A 13,099-nucleotide genomic window follows, 5' to 3' on the forward strand; every position below is an offset into this window, starting at 1 on the left:
GTGATCGGCCGTGGCAATCGGTGGTGGGAGAAAAATCATAGAGGTTCGGTTTTGGCGGAGGGAATAGCCCATTTTGCTCCAACCTACATAATGGTGGGAATTTCCCCAAAATATCGTAACAATGTTGAGAGGGCTATTACTTGGCCAGTCCAACTTATCTCTTATATAATCTTTACGGTTTTATTTTATTTTTCATTAATTTATTTAGTTTGTGCCAAAATATTTTTTATACATTTCAAGATAAATGATCACACGAAATCCAATGCCAACTCTCTAGGGAATATTAGTTTACATAAGAACAAAATCATGAATCGCTAACAAATATTCATATGTATATATCTCGAAGAAACAAAAAAAGGAAGAGGAAAAAAATTAATGTTTGTCAAATGAAATGTTTGCTTATATTAGAAAAAATGATTACATACTCTAGAACATAGGTTCATGTTTATGATATAATGTTCACATGTTATATTTTTTGTATTTTATGAATATGTGCATACGTATTAAAACAAATTGTTGTGTACTTTAGAAGAAAATGTTAACTTATGTCACAAAATGTTCATTTACATTTTGCAAACAAAGGTATTCAAGTAAAATAACAATAATCATAAATTCAAACATGAAAAGGTACTAAAAATTATATACAAAACTGCAGATAAGGGATAATAAAACAAAGAAGAGGTAAAACAAAGAGTAGATAAGAAAGATAATAAGAGAGAAAAAAGAAACACAAAATAAAAATAAAAATAAATAAGAGAAAAATAAAAAAAACTCATGTCAATCCGCGTAGTGGCATGTTGTTAGATGAAAAGATATGCGTCATAGCGGAAAGTGCTAGTGGAACCTAGGCCTTGGTGCACCCGGTTTCCCAAAAATTGAAATAAATGTTATTTTAAGAAAACTTGATTTTTTGCAGATACATATTATCTTGATACTTTATGTGTATTTTTGTAAGAAAAATATGAATCTATGTGGCTGACACGAAAATGATAAAATGTCCAATAGACAATATAATGATTGGATTTCTACTATTCAAAGAATTACAAATTTGTATTTTTTATTTGTTGAGTAGGCTACATGTGGTCGTATTTTGCCTTGAAAATTTGCACAGATAAGCAAGGTAATATATAAATGCGTGAATTATTTCGTATTTTCTAAAACTTTAAAATTGTATTGCTTATTTTTTTTTAAAGGATGTGCCTACACCAATGTCTACCAAATCCGGGTCATGCGCTCATATCCCCTATATTCCCCATGGTAAGCGGGGAATTGAAAAACTTGTTTTGACTTATCTTCCTGTAATATGGATATGGATGGCCATATCCCCGAATGGAGTGTGAAGGCCTTGTATGGAGTATTTCAAATTTTAAATTACATATTCTTTTTATAAATCCAATCATGTAAATTTCTGGTAGTCCCATTTTTGCCCACCTAAATTATTCCATAGCCAAAATTTAGAACCCAAAAAAAAATACATAACATCCTATATTATCGCTACTAGTAGAGGAATCTCACTCTATGCCATACGTATGGTTTCTTGCTCCGTTGCTGCATGTCGCTCTGAGTGGACATGAAATTTTACATGTTTGGAGTGATGTTTCCTTTTTTTTACTAAGGAGCAAAAATGATACTCCCTCCGTTTCTAGATATAGGATGTATAGTTTTTGAGATGGAAATTAAAAAACGCACATTAAAAAAACTTACGAGGGTTCTGGGCAAGATTACCCCTGAATTATTGACGTGAGAAAATAGAGAAGTTTGCATTAGCTAAGAAAATACAATCAAATATGTACAAAAAATGTTCACATGAGTGGTTCAACCCAATACATCTTATATTTTGGAGTTTTTTTTCAAAAAACTATACACCTTAATTATATCAAGAAACGGAGGGAGTAAAATACTGTAGTAAATAGGCTCTCATGTTGTTTTTTGTGAGGTGATTCAAAATTACACCATCTTTTAATATTATTAAAATAATTTTTCTATGCTACTTCTAGTAGTCACCCATTTTACTTGCAAGGCGCTTAGGATAGCCCAACGGCGTGAGCGTCACGTGGAGTGATGTATTGGACGAACAAAAGCTTGGACCTATATATTTTGTTGGTTGTGAGTGTTCGTCAAACATGCATGCCGCTCGATAAAAAAAGCTTTGACCTATGACCTGCATTCATCATTATCTACTCTCTCAATTCCATAATCTTTATCTAAATTTGAATGTATCTGGACACATTTTGTGTATAGATAACTTCCAATCTGCGATTAGAATTATGAATGGGAGAGAGTATATCTAAGATATTAAGCTCCAAATACGTCATTTCTCGCTAAAGCCATGTTTATGTGAAACTGCCTTGTGAAAAGCTAAAATAAAAATCATCAGAAGAAGAGAGTAATTAAAAGAGAAGTCAGGAGCAGAGCCCAAAAGGATGTGTCCTATTGCTGGAATTTGGGGCATTTGGCATTTGGCCTATGGTCCATTATCAAATTCTGAAACTCACATGGCCCATTCCAATAATCAGTGGCAGCACTGGTGGGGGCTGAAGTTTAGTCCCACATTTCTAGTTGGGAGGGAGTTGGAGTGGTATATAAGCTGGGCTGTTCTAGTCCTAGTAAGTGAGTGAGAAGAGAGAGAGCCCTCGTGCACTCCTCCTCCTCCGCCGCCCGCCTCGCCACGCCTCGTCACGACACGACGCGCCGCGGGTTGCGGGGATCTCGCCGAGCTGCTTGGGAAATTAATTGTGTAATCAATTTTGAGTCATTAACGGACGCGTTACTCGGCCGTTTTGCCTTCCGGTTTTTCTGGATCGTGGCTGTGCCGACTCGGACGTGGGCTGCGCCCCACGACCTTCCCGAACCGCACTATATAAGACCCTGCGCAACCCTAGCCACCGGTACTAGACGCACATGCGACTACCTGTGTTCAGTTCATTGCGCCGCCGCCTTCGTCTTCCTCATCCCGTCCGTCGGTGTGCACCGACTGCCGGGACAGTAGGCCTCTGGAACCCTGCCTCTCGTGAACCTGTACGGGTGAGGGGCAATCAGGTTTTTGGGGAGCGCTCCGGCGCAACTACTGGCATCACGACGTCGTCCTCGGACGACGAGTTCTTCCACACCGACAACTTCTTCCCGGACCTCAGCGACTTCTTCGGCAACCTCAACATGGGCGACAACAACGCTGCTGCAAAGTATGTGATCTTGTCGTCTCTCTTTCAGTTTCTGTGAGAGTTTCTTCTTCTAGTTTGTGTGGTAGATGCGATCATTTTATCTTGTTTAGATGTGATCTGTTCATCTACCTTACTAGTCTGCATGATTAGTTTATTTGTTATTTTCGTAGTCATGATTTATCATTTACTTGTACGGATTATTTCATATGAATATTTGCTTATATATTCAACAATCCAAAACCTGATTTTAGGCAAATCAATTCAAGCAGCGTTGCTGCCGCTACTCGACCTCCCCTCTTTGATGGTATGCATTACAAGAGGTGGCGCACAAAGGCAGATCTATGGTTTACAAACCTAGGCTGTTTTAGTGCCACTGATGCTAGACCTGAGGGGCCTCTCTCTGCAGAGGAGCAGGAAAAGTTTGAGAAGGCCGACGCCATGTTTAAGGTGGCCTTGTTCAGCATTCTTGGGGACAACATTGTTGACCCGTACATGGCTTTCGACCATAGTAAAGATGCGTGGGATGCGCTCGAGGCCAAATTTGGGGTCTCGGACGCTGGCACTGAACTGTACGTCATGGAGCAATACTATGACTACAGGATGACTGATGAGCGCTCCGTGGTTGAGCAGGCTCATAAGATTCAGTCCCTTGCCAAAGAACTCGAGCAGTTTAAGTGTACCTTACCGGACAAATTTGTGGCCGGTGGCATTATTTCCAAGCTTCCTCCTTCGTGGAGGAACTTTGCTACTTGATGTCTACGGGAGCTTCTATTCTTGTAGACAGTGTTGGGCCTCCAAGAGCAGAGGTTTGTAGAACAGCAGCAAGTTTCCCTTAAGTGGATCACCCAAGGTTTATCGAACTCGGGGAGGAAGAGGTCAAAGATATCCCTCTCAAGCAACCACTGCAACCACAAAGCAAGAAGTCTCTTGTGTCCCCAACACACCTAATACATTTGTCGGATGTATAGGTGCACTAGTTCGGCGAAGAGATAGTGAAATACAAGTAGTATGGATGTATATGAGTGGTAATAGCAATCTGAATAAAATATGGCAGCGAGTAAACATGCAACAGAACGAGTAAATAAACGGAGATTCGATGTTTGGAAACAAGGCCTAGGGATCATACTTTCACTAGTGGACACTCTCAACATTGATCGCATAATAAATAACTCTTTCTCTTATGTGCTACATATACTCTTTTGTTGGATGATGAACACATTGCGTAGGATTACACGAACCCTCAATGCCGGAGTTAACAAGCTCCACAATTCAATGTTCATATTTAAATAACCTTAGAGCATAATAGATCATTGCAAAATAAACCAAGAACTAACATAGTGCACACACCGTCCACATTACACTATGAAGGAGGAATAGATCACATCAATACTATCATAATGATAATTAACTCCACAATCTACAAGAGATCATGATCATAGCCTACGACAAGAACCACACGGTGCACACACTAGTCACCTTTACACCAAGCAGGAGGAATAGACTACTTTAATAATATCACATGAGTAGCACATAAACTAGTAGCGATACAAAGCTCATCATATGGATCTCAATCATGTAAGGCAGCTCATGAGATCATTGTATTGGAGTACAGAGAGAGAGATTAACCACATAGCTACGGTGAGAGCCCTCAGCCCCGGGGGTGGATTACTCCCTCCTCATCATGGAGACAGCGATGGCGGTGAAGATGGCGGTGGAGACGGCGGTGGAGATGACTCCGGGGCAATTCCCCGTCCCGGCAGGGTGCCGGAACGGAGACTTCTGTCCCCCGAATTGGAGTTTCGCGATGTGGCGGCGCCCCGGAGTCTTTCTCGGAGGTTCGTCTTTTCTGTCGATGTTTTTAGGTCACGACGGCTTAAATAGGCGAAGAATCGGAGTCGGAGGGGCCACGGGGTGGTGCCACCATAGGGGGGCGCGCCCCCCCCTTGGGCCGCGCGGCCAGGTGGTGTGGGCCACCCCTGGCACCCCTCTGGCCTTTCTCCGGTGCTCTGGAAGCTTCGCGAAATTATAAGATCCCCGGAATTGATTTCGTCCGATTCCGAAAATATTTCCTTACTAGGATTTCTGAAACCAAAAACAGCAGAAACAACGAACCGGCCTTTCGGCATCTCGTCAATAGGTTAGTTCCGGAAAACGCATAAAAATGATATAAAGTGTGAACAAAACATGTTGGTATTGTCATAAAACAAGCATGGAACATCGGAAATTATAAATACGTTGGAGACGTATCAGCATCCCCAAGCTTAGTTCCTACTCGTCCTCGAGTAGGTAAACGATAAAAGATAATTTACGAGGTGACATGCTACCAACATAATCTTAATCATACCATTGTAAAGCTTATGAGATGAATGCAGCGATTCGAAACAATGTAAATGCAATGAGTAAACAATTGAATCATATAGCAAAGACTTTTCATGAATAGTACTTTCAAGACAAGCATCAATAAGTCTTGCATAAGAGTTACTCATAAAGCAATAAATTCTTAGTAGAGACATTGAAGCAACACTATGGAAGATTAAGTTTCAGCGGTTGCTTTCAACTTGTAACATGTATATCTCATGGATAGTTGTCAATGCAAAGCAATATAACAAGTGCAATAAGCAAGTATATAAGAATCAATGCACAGTTCACACAAATGTTTGCTTCTTAAGGTGGAGAAAGATAGGTGAACTGACTCAACAATAAAAGTAAAAGAATGGTCCTTCAAAGAGGAAAGCATCGATTGCTATATTTGTGCTAGAGCTTTTATTTTGAAGACATGAAACAATTTTGTCAACGGTAGTAATAAAGCATATGTATCATGTAAATTATATCTTACAAGTTGCAAGCCTCATGCATAGTATACTAACAGTGCCCGCACCTTGTCCTAATTAGCTTGGACTACCGGATCATCACAATGCACATGTTTTAACCAAGTGTCACAAAGGGGTACCTCTATGCCGCCTGTACAAAGGTCTAAGGAGAAAGCTCGCATTGGATTTCTCGCTATTGATTATTCTTCAACTTAGACATCCATACCGGGACAACATAGACAACGAGATAATGGACTCCTCTTTTATGCATAAGCATGTAACAACAATTAATAATTTTCTCATTTGAGATTGAGGATATATGTCCAAAACTGAAACTTCCACCATGGATCATGGCTTTAGTTAGCGGCCCAATGTTCTTCTCTAACAATATGCATGCTTAACCATAAGGTGGTAGATCGCTCTTACTTCGGACAAGACGAACATGCATAGCAACTCACATGAAATTCAACAAAGAGTAGTTGATGGCGTCCCCGAGTGAACATGGTTATCGCACAACAAGCAACTTAATAAGAGATAAAGTGCATAAGTACATATTCAATACCACAATAGTTTTTAAGCTATTTGTCCCATGAGCTATATATTGTAAAGGTGATGATGGAATTTTAAAGGTAGCACTCAAGCAATTTACTTTGGAATGGCGGAAAATACCATGTAGTAGGTAGGTATGGTGGACACAAATGGCATAGTGGTTGGCTTAAGTATTTTGGATGCATGAGAAGTATTCCCTCTCGATACAAGGTTTAGGCTAGCAAGGTTGTTTGAAGCAAACACAAGTATGAACTAGTACAACAAAACTCACATAAAAGACATATTACAAGCATTATAAGACTATACATCGTCTTCCTTGTGGTTCAAACACCTTACTAGAAATTATCTAGACCTTAGAGAGACCAATTATGCAAACCAAATTTTAACAAGCTCTATGTATTTCTTCACTAATAGGTGCAAGGTATATGATGCAAGAGCTTAAATAAGAGCACAACAATTGCCAAGTATCACATTACCCAAGACATTATAGCAAATTACTACACGTATCATTTTCCAATTCCAACCATATAACAATTTAACGAAGAGGAAACTTCGCCATGAATATTATGAGCTAAGAACACATGTGTTCATATGAACCAGCGGAGCGTGTCTCTCTCCCACACAAGCATTTATTCAAACAAAAACAAAAACAAAAGCAAACAAACAGACGCTCCAAGCAAAGTACATAAGATGTGATTGAATAAAAATATAGTTTCGGGGGAGGAACCCGATAATGTTGTCGATGAAGAAGGGGATGCCTTGGGCATCCCCAAGCTTAGACGCTTGAGTCTTCTTGAAATATGCAGGGTGAACCACCGGGGCATCCCCAAGCTTAGAGCTTTCACTCTCCTTGATCATAGTATATCATCCTCCTCTCTTGACCCTTGAAAACTTCTTCCACACCAAACTTTAAGCAAACTCATTAGAGGGTTAGTGCATAATCAAAAACTCACATGTTCAGAGGTGACACAATCATTCTTAACACTTCTGGACATTGCTCAAAGCTACTTGGAAGGTAATGGAACAAAGAAATCCACCCCAACACAACGAAAGAAGCAATGCGAAATAAAAGGCAGAATCTGTCAAAAACAGAACAGTCCGTAAAGACGAATTTTAAAATGGCACCAGACTTGCTCAAATGGAAAAACTCAAAACTAATGAAAGTTGCGTACATATCTGAGGATCACTCACGTAAATTGGCATAATTTTCTGAGTTACCTACAGAGAATTAGACCCAGATTCGTGACAGACAAGCAATGCTGTTTCTGCGCAGCAATCCAAATCTAGCATCAACTTTACCATAGAGACTTTACTTGGCACAAAAACATGATAAGGAGAGGTTGCTACAGTAGTAAACAACTTCCAAGACACAAATATAAAACAAAGTACTGTAGCAAAATAACACATGGGTTATCTCCCAAGAAGTTCTTTCTTTATAGCCATTAAGATGGGCTCAGCAGTTTTAATGATCCATTTGCGGGAAATAGTATTTGAAGCAAAAGAGAGCTTCAAGAGGCAAGTTCAAAACAAATTTAAGTCTAACATGCTTCCTATGAAGAGGAATCTTGTACACAAATGAATTCATGAAGAACAAAGTGACAAGCATAAGAGGATAAAACATGAGTAACTTCCAGATTCTCAACATAAAGAGGGGAGACTTAATATTATTAAGATGCATATAACCATATTTCCCTCTCTCATAATAACTTTCAGTAGCATCATTGATGAAATCCATAATATACCCATCACTTAAAACATTCTTATCATGGTTCATATGCATAGAAGTATCATTAATTTTGGCATAAGGAGAGTTCTTTTCATTAATAGTAATTGGAGCAGGATTATTATCAAGAATTTGAACATGGTAAACAAGTTGCATATTAAGGGAATTGTTTTTGGTAACCCAATCATGACTATGACAAGTTTCATAAGGATAGTTAGAACCTATATCATAGCATTCTTTGTAATGATCATCAGAGATCGGAGGCACAGTGTCATCATAAGAAATAGAATAGTTATCTTTCGCAATCGGTTTATCTGTGTCCACACCATTATTGTTATTAGAAGGAGATATATCAAGAACATAATGACCAGTAGCTAAAGGATTTGCAAACACCTCTTCCCCAAGCTTAGAGCTTTCTATATCATTATGGGAGGAAGCATGGATAGTACTGACACTATGGCAATTATTATCATCATTTTCAGAATTAGTTTCCCAGAGATTTGTAATATCAAAAGTAGTGTGTTCATTCAAATCATGATCGCTAATGTATGTAAAGGGCATAGGAAGATCATCGTATTCAGATTCATTGTCACAATAATCATTAGGAGCAACATACTTACGGTTACCTAGCGTTATCTCATTCACGCGAGGATATGCTGTTACCTCTTTCTTTTTATTCCCCTTATTCTTCTTCTTCTTCTTCGTTCCCTTCTTCTTCTTCTCCTTCTCCTTTTCCTCGTTCCCTTCTTCAGGAGGGAGAGGCTTGAAGGGTGGCTTGTCCGCATAACCTGATTTACTTTCGAAACAATAGAAGAAACTTGGGAGGATCCCTCCTTTTCATTAATTAGTTGAAAACACACAGCGGTCCTATCATATTTTGGCAAGGTGTCATCTTCTAAAATATTTTGTATGTAAGTATTTGTATGGCTATTATCAATGCAATAAGAAAAACACCCATGCAGGACATCATTGATGTCTACGGGAGCTTCTATTCTTGTAGACAGTGTTGGGCCTCCAAGAGCAGAGGTTTGTAGAACAGCAGCAAGTTTCCCTTAAGTGGATACCCAAGGTTTATCGAACTCAGGGAGGAAGAGGTCAAAGATATCCCTCTCATGCAACCACCGCAACCACAAAGCAAGAAGTCTCTTGTGTCCCCAACACACCTAATAGGTGCACTAGTTCGGCGAAGAGATAGTGAAATACAAGTGGTATGAATAAGTAGTAGCAACGAGCACCGGAAAAGTGCTTTGCCCGGGACGATAAACAAGCAGTAGTAATGCAGCGGTAGTAACACGATAAAACAGTAAACAAGCAGCGATAGCGATATTTAGGAACAAGGCCTAGGGATTACACTTTCACTAGTGGACACTCTCAACATTGATCACATAACAGAACGGATAAATGCATACTCTACACTTTTGTTGGATGATGAACACATTGCGTAGGATTACACGAACCCTCAATGCCGGAGTTAACAAGCTCCACAATAATGCTCATATTTTAGTAACCTTTAGTGTAAGATAGATCAAAAGACTAAACCAAGTACTAGCATAGCATGCACACTTGTCACCTTCATGCATATGTAGGAGGAATAGATCACATCAATATTATCATAGCAATAGTTAACTTCGCAATCTACAAGAGATCATGATCATAGCATAAACCAAGTACTAACATGGTGCACACACTGTCACCTTTGCACACGTGCAGGAGGAATAAAACTACTTTAATAACACATCACTAGAGTAGCACATAGATAAATTGTGATACAAACACATTGCAATCATAAAGAGATATAAATAAGCACCTCACTATGCCATTCAACGAGTGAATAAGTATTCACGTGAAATATAGCCTAAGAGACCCACACGGTGCACACACTGTCACCTTTACACACGTGGGACAAGGAGTCTCCGGATATCACATAAGTAGAACTCACTTGACTAGCATAATGACATCTAGATTACAAGCATCATCATATGAATCTCAATCATGTAAGGCAGCTCATGAGATTATTGTATTGAAGCACATAGGAGAGAGATGAACCACATAGCTACCGGTACAGCCCCGAGCCTCGATGGAGAACTACTCCCTCTTCATGGGAGCAAGCAGCGGTGATGAAGATGGCGGTGGAGATGGCAGCGGTGTCGATGGAGAAGCCTTCCGGGGCACTTCCCCGCTCCGGCGGGGTGCCGGAACGAGACTCCTGTCCCCGGATCTTGGCTTCGCGATGGCGGCGGCTCCGGAAGGTTTTCCGTATCGTGGTTTTTCGCATCGGGGGTTTCGCGACGGAGGCTTTAAGTAGGCGGAAGGGCGAGTCGGGGGCCGGACGAGGGGCCACACCATAGGGCGGCGCGGGCCCCCCCGGGCCGCGCCGCCTTGTGGTGTCACCACCTCGTGGCCCCACTTCGTGTGTTCTTCGGTCTTCCGGAAGCTCCGTGGAAAAATAGGCCCCCGGGTCTTCGTTTCGTCCAATTCCGAGAATATTTCGTTACTAGGATTTCGAAACCAAAAACAGCAGAAAACGAGAACCGGCACTTCAGCATCTTGTTAATAGGTTAGTTCCGGAAAATGCACGAATATGACATAAAGTGTGCATAAAACATGTAGGTATCATCAATAATGTGGCATGGAACACAAGAAATTATCGATACGTCGGAGACGTATCAGCATCCCCAAGCTTAGTTATCGCTCGTCCCGAGCGGGTAAAACGATAACAAAGATAATTTACGGAGTGACATGCCATCATAAACTTGATCATATTGTAAACATATGTAATGAATGCAGCGATCAAAACAATGGTAATGACATGAGTAAACAAGTGAATCATAAAGCAAAGACTTTTCATGAATAGTACTTTCAAGACAAGCATCAATAAGTCTTGCATAAGAGTTAACTCATAAAGCAATAATTCAAAGTAGAGGCATTGAAACAACACAAAGGAAGATGAAGTTTCAGCGGTTGCTTTCAACTTATAACATATATATCTCATGGATAATTGTCAATGCAAAGCAATATAACAAATGCAATAAGCAAGTATGTAAGAATCAATGCACAGTTCACACAAATGTTTGTTTCTTGAGGTGGAGAGAGATAGGTGAACTGACTCAACATAAAAGTAAAAAGAATGGTCCTTCAAAGAGGAAAGCATCGATTGCTATATTTGTGCTAGAGCTTTGATTTTGAAAACATAAAGAGAGCATAAAAATAAAGTTTTGAGAGGTGTATGTTGTTGTCAACGAATGGTAGCGGGTACTCTAACCCCCTTGCCGGACAAACCTTCAAAGAGCGGCTCCCATTTTATTTTATTTTTGGATGGCACTCCTTCCAACCTTTCTTTCACAAACCATGGCTAACCGAATCCTCGGGTGCACGCCAACAATCTCATACCATGAAGGAGTGCCTTTTTATTTTAGTTTTATTATGATGACACTCCTCCCAACCTTTGCTTACACAAGCCATGGCTAACCGAATCCTTCGGGTGCCGTCCAACAATCACATACCATGGAGGAGTGTCTATTTTTGTTAATTAATTTGGGACTGGGAATCCCATTGCCGACTCTTTTTGCAAAATTATTGGATAAGCGGATGAAGCCACTAGTCCATTGGTGAAAGTTGCCCAACAAGATTGAAAGATAAACACCACATACTTCCTCATGAGCTATAAAACATTGACACAAATCAGAGGTGATAAATTTTGAATTGTTTAAAGGTAGCACTCAAGCAATTTACTTTGGAATGGCAGGAAATACCATGTAGTAGGTAGGTATGGTGGACACAAATGGCATAGTGGTTGGCTCAAGTATTTGGATGCATGAGAAGTATTCCCTCTCGATACAAGGTTTAGGCTAGCAAGGTTATTTGAAACAAACACAAGTATGAACTAGTACAGAAAAACTCACATAAAAGACATATTACAAGGATTATAAGACTATACATCGTCTTCCTTGTTGTTCAAACACCTTACTAGAAATTATCTAGACCTTAGAGAGACCAATTATGCAAACCAAATTTTAGCATGCTCTATGTATTTCTTCATTAATGGGTGCAAAGTATATGATGCAAGAGCTTAAACATGAGCACAACAATTGCCAAGTATCACATTACCCAAGACATTATAGCAAATTACTACACGTATCATTTTCCAATTCCAACCATATAACAATTTAACGAAGAGGAAACTTCGCCATGAATATTATGAGCTAAGAACACATGTGTTCATATGAACCAGCGGAGCGTGTCTCTCTCCCACACAAGCATTTATTCAAACAAAAACAAAAACAAAAGCAAACAAACAGACGCTCCAAGCAAAGTACATAAGATGTGATTGAATAAAAATATAGTTTCAGGGGAGGAACCTGATAATGTTGTCGATGAAGAAGGGGATGCCTTGGGCATCCCCAAGCTTAGACGCTTGAGTCTTCTTGAAATATGCAGGGGTGAACCACCGGGGCATCCCCAAGCTTAGAGCTTTCACTCTCCTTGATCATAGTATATCATCCTCCTCTCTTGACCCTTGAAAACTTCTTCCACACCAAACTTTAAGCAAACTCATTAGAGGGTTAGTGCATAATCAAAAACTCACATGTTCAGAGGTGACACAATCATTCTTAACACTTCTGGACATTGCTCAAAGCTACTGGAAGGTAATGGAACAAAGAAATCCACCCCAACACAGCGAAAGAAGCAATGCGAAATAAAAGGCAGAATCTGTCAAAAACAGAACAGTCCGTAAAGACGAATTTTAAAATGGCACCAGACTTGCTCAAATGGAAAAACTCAAAACTAATGAAAGTTGCGTACATATCTGAGGATCACTCACGTAAATTGGCATAATTTTCTGAGTTACCTACAGA

Source organism: Lolium rigidum, chromosome 4 (genome assembly GCF_022539505.1).
Source record: "Lolium rigidum isolate FL_2022 chromosome 4, APGP_CSIRO_Lrig_0.1, whole genome shotgun sequence".
In the NCBI taxonomy this organism is placed as follows: domain Eukaryota; kingdom Viridiplantae; phylum Streptophyta; class Magnoliopsida; order Poales; family Poaceae; genus Lolium; species Lolium rigidum.